This window comes from Notolepis coatsorum, assembly GCF_963971535.1.
Source record: "Notolepis coatsorum genome assembly, chromosome: 2".
Classification (NCBI taxonomy): domain Eukaryota; kingdom Metazoa; phylum Chordata; class Actinopteri; order Aulopiformes; family Paralepididae; genus Notolepis; species Notolepis coatsorum.
In genome coordinates, this window is record NC_140166.1 from 211,147,253 (window position 1) to 211,159,558 (window position 12,306).

Consider the following 12,306-nt stretch of genomic DNA (forward strand, 5'->3'; position numbering starts at 1 on the left):
CTCAGCAGGTAGAGTGATCGTCTGGTAATCGGATGGTTCCAGGTTTGATTCCCGCTCCTCGATGTGTCGATGTGTCCTTGAGCAAGACACTTAACCCCTAACTTCTCCCGATGAGCAGGTTGAACACCTTGCACGGTCACCTCCGCCATCGGTGTGTGAATGTGTGAGTGAACGTGTGAGTGAACGGGTGAGTGAACGTGTGAGTGAACGGGTGAGTGAACGGGTGAGTGAACGGGTGAGTGAACGGGTGAGTGAACGTGTGAGTGAACGGGTGAGTGAACGTGTGAGTGAACGGGTGAGTGAACGGGTGAGTGAACGGGTGAGTGAACGGGTGAGTGAACGGGTGAGTGAACGGGTGAGTGAGCGGGTGAGTGAACGGGTGAGTGAACGGGTGAGTGAACGAGTGAGTGAACGTGTGAAGAAAAAAATTGTAAAGCACTTTGGATCAAAGAGTTATATAGAAATGCACCATTTACATTTACCATGTACAGCAGTAAACATTTGACTACGTCTTGCTCAGGTAAAGTCTCGTGGCTGTGCATCTCTGGGCTGGGGGCGGCCCAGGTGCATTCTGGGAGCCCCACTGTAACCCCGGGACAAGCTTTTTCAGCCAATTTGGATTTTTCCGCATCTCAGGAGCAGCGGGAGCGGCGGCGGCAGCTTATGTTGTTAAAATAGGCCGGCGTAGAAACATCAGAGGCTCGGCTTGTCAGGCGTAAGTAATGAATCTGCACGGCCTGTTAGGGCCGCGCGCTCTCATCCTGCCACGCAGGCCGGGAAGGGCTGCCTATCTTTAACCCTTTCACTACCACACACTACAGAAGGTTAACCTTTCACTACCACACACTACAGAAGGTTAACCTTTCACTACCACACACTACAGAAGGTTAACCTTTCACTACCACACACTACAGAAGGTTAACCTTTCACTACCACACACTACAGACGGTTAACCTTTCACTACCACACACTACAGAAGGTTAACGCTTTCACTACCACACACTACAGAAGGTTAACCTTTCACTACCACACACTACAGACGGTCTGTACTAGTGTGGAGTGAAAGCGTTAACCCTTTGTTGTGTGGTGGTGAAAGGGTTAACCTTATGTAGTGTTGCAGTGAAAGGGTTAACCATTTGTCATGTGGCAGTGAAAGGGTTAACCTTCTGTATTGTCACAGTGAAAGGGTTCACCATTTGTCGTGTGGCAGTGAAAGGGTTAACCTTATGTATTGTCGCAGTGAAAGGGTTAACCATTTGGTAGTGTGGTAGTGAAAGGTTGACCTTCTGTAGTGTGGTAGTGAAAGGGTTAACCATTGTCATGTGGTAGTGAACGGGTTAACCTCCTGTATTGTCGCAGTGAAAGGGTTAACCATTTGGTAGTGTGGTAGTGAAAGGGTTAACCTTCTGTATTGTCGCAGTGAAAGGGTTCACCATTTGGTAGTGTGGTAGTGAAAGGTTAACCTGCTGTAGTTTGGTAGTGAAAGGGTTAACCATTGTCATGTGGAAGTGAAAGGGTTAACCTTCTGTATTGTCACAGTGAAAGGGTTAACCATTTGGTAGTGTGGTAGTGAAAGGTTAACCTTCTGTAGTGTTGCAGTGAAAGGGTTAACCATTTGGTCGTGTGGTAGTGAAAGGTTAACCTGCTGTAGTTTGGTAGTGAAAGGGTTAACCATTGTCATGTGGAAGTGAAAGGGTTAACCTTCTGTATTGTCATAGTGAAAGAGTTAACCATTTGGTAGTGTGGTAGTGAAAGGTTAACCTTCTGTAGTGTTGCAGTGAGAGGGTTAACCATTTGGTAGTGTGGTAGTGAAAGGTTAACCTTCTGTAGTGTTGCAGTGAAAGGGTTAACCATTTGGTAGTGTGGTAGTGAAAGGGTTAACCGTGCACTCGTACTTTGGGAAGGGAAGCTACAACACGGAGAGGCCCGTCTGCCTTTGAAAGGAAGGGAACAAGGAGGCTGTTATCATGGGTTTATTCTGAACTATGACACTTCCCTACAGCAAGCAGAGTAATACTGTAAACTACACACTTCTATAATCACCTAATAAAAATACAGCGGCTATACTGTATTTGACAGTTATTATACAGTTATTGCATTATACATTACACAGTATCTGCTGCATACCTGCTTCTAACTACCAGCATATATATATATATATATATATATATATATATATATATATATATATATATATATATATATATATATAATATTTGAATTCATATACTAATAATACTTCAAAGTGGAATTGACACTGATCTGTTTCTGGCCTCATTGAACTGCTAATAATTACTCTCATCAAGGTCACTACTGGCACAATATCCCATCATGATGAGACCAGACATATGAACACGCTCCGCTCACAGCAGGCTCCTACTGCGTCTGAAAATGTCACACGACTCACAGCAAGGTCCTATACGCTCAACAACTTAAATGCCACACAAATGCTAATTAAAGTCCGGTTTAATGCGGGAATAATGAGAGGGGGGGGGACGCCAGACGGGTGCGCTAACATCTCTCACCGCCGACGCAGGGTATAGTGGCAGGCCACTCGTTGACCAGGGTTCCCGTGTGCGGTGATTTATAAAGCAGAGAGAGAGGAGGGTGGTGGGGGAGAGGGTGGTGGTGGGGGAGGGGGGGTGGCGGTGCGGTGGAGGGGTGGGCGTTGCGGTCCTGAGAGAAGCACGAGGCAGAGATGTAAGCTGAACAGCATCAGAATGAGTGATAACGAACGGCAGGCTCACTGACTGCACATTAATTACCCAGAGACCGTATGGTAATGGAGGCCATTTACTATGCAAAGCGCAGCGCCCGTCCCCAGCCACAATCAATATCCTCTGCTTTCTAATATGCCTTCCCCTCTCTGCCACGGGGCTGCGGTGGGCAGCAGTACAGGCGTCGTGGTGGGCGAGCGCGCACGAGCGTGCGTGTGTGTGTGTGTGTGTGTGTGTGTGTGTGTGTGTGTGTGTGTGTGTGTGTGTGTGTGTGTGTGTGTGTGTGTGTGTGTGCGCATATGTCACTGCGTCGTCTGCCTGATCGTACTGTACGGTATATCAACCTGATTGTCATTTGAGCGCCTGTGTAACTGATAGGCCTCTGATTATCTGAATGCATTTTCATTGTTTATGTTCCTTGCCCATTTGATAATACGTGTGGACATGAATAAATCATCCAAGTGTGTGTGTGTGTGTGTGTGTGTGTGTGTGTGTGTGTGTGCGTGTGTGTGTGTGTGTGTGTGTGTGTGTGTGTGTGTGTGTGTGTGTGTGTGTGTGTGTGTGTGTGTGTGTGTGTGTGTGTGTGTGTGTTTGTGAGCATGTCTTATTGGTGAATAATTCATAAGCTGTAGTGGTCAGTATGTGGAATGGGGCCTCTTCCTAATAGCCATCTAAAGTTCCAGTTCCTTGTCAACATCAACATATATTTACACACGTTGAGGAAGAGCCAGACATAGTCAACAATTTAGTTGTGGATGTTGACAGAGTTGAATGTCCAGGCTGCAACTGATGTAGTTTGTAAGGTTTATTGTCCAAAGAAAATGATGGTTGAGAACAGAACAGTTTGCGTCTTCCGTGAAAAAACTCTCTCTCTCAGCAGGTGCATAACATTACTTGTCCAATCGGTGGTAGTGAACGTATTGTAGCGATCCGTCGTGCAGTAATGTCAGGAAGAATGAGGAGAGGTTGTATTCGTATATGGTGGTTTAATTCCAGCTCAATATGGGTTTTACAGGTTAATACTTTGCCTTGTAATGCACAACACAGCTACCTGCTAATATGCTCGCTTCACGACAACCTAACGTCTGGTCCGTCCTCCCATATTTCCCGGGGGGAAACAACACCCCCAGCTGAACAGAGCGACACATATAGCTTATTACTGTATACCTGACCGGTCGTGTCTGGTGTCACCTGCCGTGTGCTTTTGACTTAACAAACATGACATTGTCACTCTGTAGCTCACATGGTCTAACAGAAGTTACCTTTCAAAAGAGACCAGACTCATGCATGTGCTATCAGTGGCGGCCGGTGGGTACTTCGCCACTAGGGGCGCTATACCAAACATTTTGCAAAATGCAAACATGTACAGTACAGTACCACGCAACACTCATGGCAAGACGTGAGCGATTCGACTCACGCTCACGGCAATGAATCGGCTCTTATGAACGAGTCGCTCAGCTGTTACTACAACAACACACAACCAGTCAAATAAAGTATAGTCTAGACTCTAATTCACAACTTGAAACACAATATATAAATAGAAAAGTTAGAAACAAAACTCGCCCGTCTACAAACACAGGCAGATCTCTCCCTCTCTCCTTCTCTCTCTCACACACAGCGCGACGTGGAATCGATTCGTTACACAATCAGACCTATTATATACCAAGAATAACTTCAGTATGAGTACAGGGCTGTACACATATTTTGCATATTGTTAAACGAGCCAAGGCTAGCTATTAAACTATCGATATGAATCGAAAATCTGGGACCCTGATGTAAACAAGACGAAAGTCTTTCTCTGGTCTGCATCCCCTTAACAATTGTGTGTATTGAGCCGTACTGTATTGTACCCATTCTGCAATCTGTTAATAAAGTTCTCATTCATTCATTCATTCAAACATAGACGATATTGAACAAGCCATAATCCACGTATTTTCAATCCGAGAGAGCTGCAGTAGTTAAATCAATGAGCCATCGACATAGTCAGTGTGGTAAGTAACGTTATTATTGCATCCAAGATTGATACACGGCTGGCTAGGCAGTTGGTAGTCATAGTCTTGTGTTATAAAATAAATAAACAATCAGCAATGTCTCGCTTCATGAATGGCCAGCAGTAGTACTGCTCCTAAAAAAAACTATTTACAAACGTTAACGTTAAGCACAGAGAGAGAGAGAGAGAGAGAGAGAGAGAGAGAGAGAGAGAGAGAGAGAGAGAGAGAGAGAGAGAGAGAGAGAGAGAGAGAGAGAGAGAGAGAGAGAGAGAGAGAGAGAGAGACTCACTGTTTAGTTGAAACGTCCAGGGCAGGAGAGCTTGATAAACGTGTATAATCCGCCATATAGCTTGTTAGCCAAGTGTTAGCTGAGCTCGTTAGCACAACACTCAACAAGTACATTCCTTTGTCCATTTCCGCTCGAACAGACTGCAAACTACCTGGCGTTCTATCGCCATGCTCTAAGACAAACTCTAACCTTAACCAACTTTGAAAGAGTGCCTAAGCTTAACAGTCTAAAGAACTTGCAGTCACGGCACGCTCGTCTAAGACAAACAGCTGCATGCATCTCACAACAACACAACTATCTCCACCGACCAACCTAGGACCAACCTAGGAACCAAGCTAGAAGCTAGAATTGGAACATTAGAAATTGGATTCGGCCAATCAGAGATCGTCTCTGTGAAATTCTGCCATGGAAAAAAATACTGGCGTCGGCCAATCAGAGAGCGTCTCCGCGAAATGCGGCTATGGAAATTCTTCACGGAAGTTCACGCTGCTGCCTAGACCGCTTCAAATCGCGCTCGGATTCCAACATAATAGTCATATTTCAACGCACAACGCCGTATGCACTGATTGGCTGTGACGGAGACAGCGATCAAACTGTGACGCACACTCAGAGCGCTATCGCTTCTAGCCCGGGCGAGAAATACGAAAAAAAAATAAAAAACGTCACTTCCTGCTCATGAAAACGATGTTTTTTTACTTTAGATAATAACGTTATATTGTGCATTGGAAATACAAACATACTTAAAATGAGTAAATATTATTCATTTTAAACATGTTTATATTATTTATAGGGCTATAAAACACAAAAACGAAAAAGTGTTATTGTCTTCTTCTGTGATTTAACAGCAGCTGGCCAGCAGGTGGGTCGGCGCCCTTGCGCCCCTAGTGGCGAGCCGCCACTGTGTGCTATAAGTATAAAGTATTAAATAATACATCACTAATTACTTTGGGTCCCCCCAAATAAAAAAAAAAACGAGCCCCATTTCCCCCCGATGCTTAAGTGGTTAAAAGATTCAACAGGGAATCTGTGTGGACCTGGGGCCTTATTACTCTGCATGTTATTAATGGCTAGAATAATTTATGGTATAGTTAGCGGCGAGTCAAGATTTGTAGCAACCTCAGGGTTTACAGTCTGAAAATTAAGTTTGTCTAAAAAGGAGTGCATCTCTGAGGAGTCGGATGGAGCTTCAGAACTGTATAAAGATGAATAAAATAAGGAAAAGGTTGAATGAATTGCTATTGGATCAGTATGCCAAACTCCTGTTGAATCTTTGATTTGATGGAATGATATTTGAAGCTGCTTGACGACGTAGCTGATGAGCCAAGAGCCGACCTGCCTTGTCACCATGTTCGTAGTATGTGGTGCGTGAAGAAAGAAGGCGCTCTGCCTCAGTGGTTGTAATCAGGTCAAATTCAGTCTGTAGAGCAACGCGCCTAAGCCGTAGGGTCCCCCAAATCGATCAATACAGACCGTATTAATGAATGTATTTTTTTTGTATCCACTTTTTCTCCTCCTATTTTTCTGTATTTTTCTCCCATCCCAATTTAGTCGTTATGCCAATTCCCCCCCTCCCCTTCCTGGTCGTTGCACGCATGTGCCCCCCACTGGTCGGTCTAGGGAGCCCTGAAGTCTATCAGATGCTTCCTCCGACACATAGGAGACAGCCAGCAGCCTCTTTTCACCTGACAGCGAGGACTCTCACTGGGGAAGTGTAACGTGTGGGACGTGGGAGGATCACACTACCAGTTCCTTCCCTCGCTGTCCAGGCGCCCTGACCGACCTGTAGGAGTTGCTGTTTACAACGACCAGAATACCCCCCACCGGCTTCCCACCTGCTGACACTGCCAACCCGCTGACTCTGCCAATTGTGTCAGTATGACGACCAGCCAAGCCGGAGGCACCGCTGACAGCCTGATTCGATACCAGTGTCTCTGCGGTGGTAGACAGACGCTTAGTCCGCTGCGCTACCCGGCCGACCCCGTATTAATTAATGTTGTGTTTCTTTTTCAAATGTAGCCAAGAGTAAAGACCCTAACGCCTAACCCTATCAAAACGTGTATATTTTCAGCACTACGTTTGTTTACCGATGTTTTAAAACATTTCCAAAAATACGAATGTATCGGAATAATGTGAATTCTATCGCTCTTTTATCGTAAAAACATGAAGAAATGGCTAAATCCAGATTTAACACTGCCATTGGAAAGAGGAGCTTTTTCCCTATTCATAGATGTATGACTTGGCCATAATAAGGTAATTTATAGTTCATAATTCAATTTTGAATGTGTAATTCAAATGGATTATAATTCAGTACTGTATCTACAAATCCTTCTGTTTTTTTTTTTATTATTATTATCTTTTTCCTCCTCCTTTTTTCCGTTTTTCTCCCATCCCAATGTTAGTCGTTATGCCAATTCCCAATCCCCTTCCTGGTCGTTGCGCACTCTACCCCCTACCGTCGGTCCGGGAGGGCGGAGACTATCACATGCTCCCTCCGACACATGTGTAGTGTACCCAGCCCACCGCTTCTTTTCACCTGGCAGCGCGGACTCTCACTGGGAGAGTGTAACGTGTGGAAGGTCACACTACCTCTCTTAGATCCTTCCCTTGCTGTGCAGGCGCCCAGACCGACCTGTAGGAGTCGCTGTTTACAATGACCAGGACCCACCCTCGCCGGGTTTCCCACCCTCTAACACTGCCAATTGTGTTAGTATGGACGGTCGGCCAACCCTGAAGCAAAATCCTTCTGTTTAATCATCTTCCCTTTATTCATTTGCTTAGATTTTTTGTACACCTGATTTCAAGAAGGTGCTGAATGAGAGATAATCTGCCCAACCATAATGTTAGCATGGTGTTATTCACTGTCAAAGATGCAAAGAAAAATTATGATTTATATTCTTCTCTGTTTCATCACAATTTACTCAAGCATAGTAACAGACACAATATATATATATTTTTTAATCCTCTTTTTCTCCGCCTGATTTTACATTTTTTCTCCACATCCCAATTTAGTCGTTATGCCAATTCCCCCCCTCCCCTACCTGGTTGTTGTGTGCATGTTCCTCCTACTGGTCGGTACAAGGGAACCCTGAAGTCCACCACATGCTTCCTCCGACACATGTGGAGACAGCCAGTGGCTCTCTTCTCACCTGGCAGCGAGGACTCTCATTGGTGAAGCGTAATGCGTGGGAGGTCACGCTGCCTTCACCATTTCCTGCCTTTCGCTGACAACGCCAGATTACCACCGACGACTTCCCTCCCCCTAACTCAGCCAAACGAGTTAGTATGACGACTGGCCCAAGCCGCAGGCAATGCTGACTCCGGGAGTCGAGACCGCAGCCTCTTGCATTGGTGACGGGCGCAATCTCCGCTACGCCACCCGACCGCCATTAGACACAATATTTCTGACACTGGAAATACATTCCCTGAGGTCCATAGATGTTCCTAGATACCAAGAACATGCAAATTGACCTTGTAGAATGGAGCAATCTTCCATTTACTTGGGAATGTACTTTCAGGCGGATTTTCAGAAAATAGGGCTAGAGCTTAACAGGTTAAGTAAACTAGAAGAGGGAGACGAAGCAATTTGCTTATCTCGATTTTTTATATTATTGGAGAGGTCTTGTATTTTAAATTGACAGGATTTATTTAGATGAGTAGAGAAGGAAATTATTTGACCCCGTAGTAGATAGGCTTTCATTGATTCCCACATAAGTGAATGGGAGATCGGGTCAGTCTGCGTTGGTTAAGTGTGATTTACAGTTATCTATTGCATCCCAGACGAATTTGTAAAAATTATCATCAGATAGGAGCAGAGAGTTAGGTCTCCATGGGGATGAGTAACGGGGTATTGTCAGAGATGACAATGGGATGATATTTAACAGATGTTACTTTAGATAGTAATTTGGAGTCAATGAAAAGATAGTCAAACCTAGTAAACGATTGATGCATATTTGAATAGAAATAATATTCTTTAGCCTGAGGGTTCAAATATCTCCAGGAGTCAACGCAGCCATTTATTTTTATTTTTATTTTAATTTATTGTTTTTATTCAGCACAAAATCAAGAGAGTACAGATATACAAATAAGATAGATCAAACCATTTTAAAAAGAAAATGATAATAGAATGAGAAATAAGATAGAAAATAATCAAATTTAAATAATACGATGCCTTTATAGCCCTATAAGCTCTATACATGCCCACTTTCTATCAAACTGTTCACCTTGCAGCCTGACCAGATGAATCATCCTCTCCATGTCCTGAATTTCTTTAACTTTGTTTAGCCATTGGTTATGTGTTGAGGGACTGGACTTCAACCAATTAATTGTGATACATTTCTTGGCAGCAGTTAATAGTATTTAATAATAATAATAATAATAATAATAATAATAATAATAATAATAATAATAATAATAATAATAATAATAATAATAATAATAATAATAATAATAATAATAATAATAATAATAATAATAATAATAATAATAATAATAATAATAATAATAATAATAATAATAATAATAATAATAATAATAATAATAATAATAATAATAATAATAATAATAATAATAATAATAATAATAATAATAATAATAATAATAATAATAATAATAATAATAATAATAATAATAATAATAACTTTATTTGTATAGCACTTTTCATACAGAGGTTGCAGTTCAAAGTGCTTCACAACAGTAAAAAATACTGGCATAAGCGAGCAGGGTAAGGCAAATCACAGTTCTTCAGTAATACAAATAATAAAATAAAATAGATTAGATAGTGTAAAAAAGTGCAGTTTAAAATAGGCTAAAAACAATAAAAAAGTGTGATATGATTGTTCAATAAAAAATATATAACAACAGAGCAGTGTATCACTCTTAGTACTTTGAGTTTCTTTACAAAGTTCTAACATACAACAGAGCATCGCTCTAACATACAACAGAGCAGTGCATCGCTCTAACATACAACAGAGCAGTGCATCGCTCTCTTAACACTTTGAGTTTCTTTACAAAGTTCTAACATACAAAAGAGCATCGCTCTAACATACAACAGAGCAGTCCGTCGCTCTAACATACAACAGAACAGTCCGTCACTCTAACATACAACAGAGCAGTCCGTCGCTCTAACATACTCTTACTCACACGACAAATCTCTTAACTTTGAGTTTCTTTACAAAGTTCAGTTTTGAATGACAACAGAGCAGTGCATACAGAGGTTGCAGTTCAAAGTGCTTCACAAACTGTTCTCCCAAACTGGTAAGCAAATGACTGTTTTCATGTTTTCATTTTTACGTTATTTTTATTATTATTATTATTATTATTATTATTATTATTATTATTATTATTATTATTATTATTATTATTATTATTATTATTATTATTATTATTATTATTATTATTATTATTTTTTTTTTTTTTTTTTTTAAACATTGATCTTAACTGATCACTGTGACTTTATTGCTTTTATCGTTATATATGCCTATGTTTGTGTACAGCACTTTGAGCTACATGACATGTATGAAAGGTGCTTTATAAATACTTACTTACTTACTTACTTACTTACTTACTTACTTACTTACTTACTTACTTACTTACTTACTTACTTACTTACTTACTTACTTACTTACTTACTTACTTACTTACTTACTTACTTACTTACAACAGTAAAAAATACAGGCACAGTTCTTCAGTAATACAAATAATAAAATGGAATAGATTAGATAAAAAAGTGCTAAAAATAATTAAATAGAACCGACAGTAAAAAAGTGTGACAACAAAGCAGTCCGTCGCTCTAACATACTCTAACATCATAGAACCGACATATGAATTTTATTTGAAGTGTATGAAAGTAGGTACGGTAAGAATAGTGCAGGTAAGGTAAACATTTTCAGGATATCCCTGATGTTTCATTGAAATGCCTGAGCAAAGAGGTTTTAAGCTGTCTTTTGAAGATGTCTAGCGAGTTGGCTTCCCTGATGTTTTGGGGTAGTTTGTTCCACAGTTTTGGGGCATAGTTGATAAAGGCTGCATTACCGATCCTCTTTTGACTGTTTCTGGGAGTCTCTAGTAGTCCAGCAGCTGATGATCGCAGTGTTCTTGCTGGCCTGTAATTTATTAGAGTGTTGGCGATGTAGCTAGGTCCCTGTCCATTTAGAGCTTTGTATGTAAGGAGAAGGACCTTAAAGTCAATTATAAATGTTACAGGAAGCCAGTGTAAAGCAGCTAAGACTGGACTAATGTGCTCTCTCCTTTTGGTTCTAGTTAGCAGTCGGGCTGCAGAGTTTTGGATTAACTGAAGCCTCTCTGTGGTTTTCTTAGGGAGACCCGTGAAAAGTGCATTAGAGTAGTCTAACCGGCTAGATATGAATGCATGAATTAGCTTCTCAGAATCGTTTTGATTAATAAATGGTCGTACTTTTGCTATATTTCTGAGATGGAAGAACGATGTTTTCGTCACTTTGTTAATATGAGAATTGAAGTTCAGTTCTGAATCCATGATAACCCCGAGACTAGTGACCTCAGATTTTATCCAAGGGGTTAGTCCTCCTACGTTCTTTATTAACGTTTCTTTTTTAGTTTTGGGGCCGATAATTAGAATTTCAGTTTTGTTCTCGTTTAGTTTCAGGAAGTTCTTACTCATCCATTTATTTATTGCCAGTAAAGCAGTCTGTAATGGAGTTAATCGCTATATCATTTGGTTCAGCAGATATGTACAGTTGTGTATCATCCGCATAGCTATGGAAACCTACATTTGAAGAAGATACACATTTTTCCTTCCCTCAGCAGCCAATAATAATAATAATAATAATAATAATAATAATAATAATAATAATAATAATAATAATAATAATAATAATAATAATAATAATAATAATAATAATAATAATAATAATAATAATAATAATCAGATTCATATCTCCACAAAATATCAGAAAGGCGTTATTCAATGAGGGAATGCCGTTGAAATAATTTGTTCATAAATGTGGGGCTGTCAAAATTAGGAGCATAGATATGAACCAGTAGAACCGGTTGACAGACATGACAGTAACACTGTAACTCACATGGTCTAACAGACATGACATAGTCACACTGTAAGTCACATGGTCTAACAGACATGACATAGTCACACTGTAAGTCACATGGTCTACCAGACATGACATAGTCACTCTGTAACTCACATGGTCTAACAGACATGACATAGTCACACTGTAAGTCACATGGTCTACCAGACATGACATAGTCACACTGTAAGTCACATGGTCTACCAGACATGACATAGTCACTCTGTAAGTCACATGGTCTAGACATGACA

At 41.0% G+C, this 12,306-nt stretch overlaps 1 protein-coding gene across 1 annotated transcript in view; it reads left to right on the forward strand.

Annotated features, from left to right (window-relative positions):
- myt1lb (myelin transcription factor 1-like, b) overlaps positions 1 to 12,306 on the forward strand; it is a gene marked incomplete at both ends in the record, with an annotated part of 143,855 nt that overhangs the window by 66,951 nt on the left and 64,598 nt on the right. The window lies entirely within an intron of this gene.